At 48.1% G+C, this 2,024-nt stretch overlaps 1 protein-coding gene across 1 annotated transcript in view; it reads left to right on the top strand.

Annotated features, from left to right (window-relative positions):
- The window catches only part of UTP11 (UTP11, small subunit processome component), a 15,583-nt gene that overhangs the window by 11,650 nt on the left and 1,909 nt on the right, over nt 1-2,024 (top strand). The gene's annotated exons all lie outside the window — the stretch shown is intronic.

The following is a 2,024-nucleotide window of genomic DNA, read 5'->3' as shown; positions in this document are numbered from 1 at the left end:
CTGGGTTCAAACCTGCCAGCCTCGGTTTATGTGGCCAGCACCCTAATCACTGTGCTATGAGTGTCAAGCCAAAGCAAAATTATTATTATTCTTTTTAGCAAATCAAACCAGATTCTTTCTTCTTTCTTTCTTTCTTTTTTGCAGTTTGGTTGAGTCTGGGTTTGAACCCTCCACCTTTGGTATATGGGGCTGGCGCCCTACTCACTGAGCCACAGGCGCTGCCCCATTATTCTTATTTTTTGAGACAGAGTCTCACTATATTGCCCTTGGTAGAATGCTGTGGCATCACAGCTCACAGCAACCTCAGACTTTTGGGCTTAAGCAATTCTCTTGCCTCAGTCTCTCACGTAGCTGGGACTACAGGCACCTGCCACTATGCCTGGCTATTTTTTTTTTTTTTTTTTTGTACTTGTCATTGTTCTTTAGCTAGCCCAGACTGCGTTCAAACCTGCCAGCCTTGGTGTATGTGGCTAGCCACCATAACCACTGAGGTATGGGCGCTGCCCATTTTTTTTTGAGACAGAGTCTCAAGGTGTTGCCCTGGGTAGAGTGCAGTGGTGTCATAGCTCACAGCAACCTCCAACTCAGGCTCAAGCGATCCTCTTGCCTCAGTTTTTCTATTTTTAGTAGAGACTGGGTCTCACTTTTTTGCTCAGGCTGGTCTCGAATTTGTGAGCTCAAGCAATCTATCCCCTTGGCCCTCCAGAGTCCTAGGATTACGTGTGTGAACCACCGCGCCCAGCCCAGCAAACTTATTATTATTTTTTGAGACAGAACCTCAGGCTGTCACTCTTGGTAGGGTAGGCATCATAGCTCACAGCAACCTTATACTCCTGGGCTTTAAGTGATTCTCCTGCCTCTACCTCCCAAGCAGCTAGGACCACAGGCACCCACCACAACGCCCAGCTGTTTTTTGGTTGCAGCTGTTGTTGTTTGGTGAGCCTCGGATTCGAGCCCGCCAGCTCAGGTGTATGTGGCTGGTGCCTTAGCCACTTGAGCCATAGCCACTGAGCCAGCAAACTTATTTTTATTAAGATTCTATTCTTGGCTGGGGCAGTGGCTCACACTTGGGAGGATTTCTTGAGGCCAGGAGTTCAAGGCTACAGTGAACTATGATCATGTCACACTGTACTTCGGCCTGGGCAATAGAGCAAGAGAGCAAGAGTCTGTTTCTTACAAAATCAAAACAAAACAAAAAAGAGGCTACCCTTGGGTAGATTCCAAGGGAAATTAGTCTGTAACTAGGAAGGGGTGGATGAGCTTAGTGTCTGTGAACACTACCCTTCTACACTGAAATTTTGTGCAAATAGGTGTATACAGGTGTTCTCAAATTACGGCCCGTGGGCCACATGCCACCTGCCAAGGACATTTATCCAGCCTACAGGGTATTTTTGCCTGTCCTGCTTAGCAGCTGACTTGTCCCGGGGCCCGCAGTCTGGCCCTCCAGTGGTCTGAGAGACAGTGAACTGGCCCCCTGTTTAAAAAGTTTGAGGACCCCTGAGTATATGTTGGCACAAATTTGTACAAACATGTGCTGGGCATGGTGGTTCATATCTCTAATCCTAGCACTCTGGGAGGACAAGGTGAGTGGATTGCTTGAGCTTCAGGAGTTCGAGACCAGCCTGAGTAAGAGTGAGATCCTATCTCTAAAAATAGTGGGGCATTGTGGTGGGCGCCTGTAGTTCCAACTACATGGGAGGCTGAGGCAAGAGGATCACTTGAGCTCAAGAGCTTGAGGTTGCTGTGAGCTATGATGCCACAGCACTCTACTGAGGGTTACAAAGTGAGACTGTGTCTCAAAAAACAAAACAATACAAGACAGATTTGTACACACAGGTATGTACCTTTATTTCAAGAAAGAACCCAGGCTTGGTGCCTGTAGCGCAGTGAGTAGGGTGCCAGCCACATACACTGAAGTTGGCAGGTTTGAGCCTGGCCTGGGCCTGCTAAAACAACAATGACAACTGCAACCAAAAAATAGCCAGGCATTGTGGCGGGTGCCTGTAGTCCCAGCTACTTGGGAG

The sequence above is a fragment of the Otolemur garnettii genome, unplaced genomic scaffold, assembly GCF_000181295.1.
Source record: "Otolemur garnettii isolate 467f Iridium unplaced genomic scaffold, OtoGar3 scaffold00144, whole genome shotgun sequence".
In the NCBI taxonomy this organism is placed as follows: Eukaryota; Metazoa; Chordata; class Mammalia; order Primates; family Galagidae; genus Otolemur; species Otolemur garnettii.
This window is presented reverse-complemented; position numbering and strand designations above follow the sequence as displayed.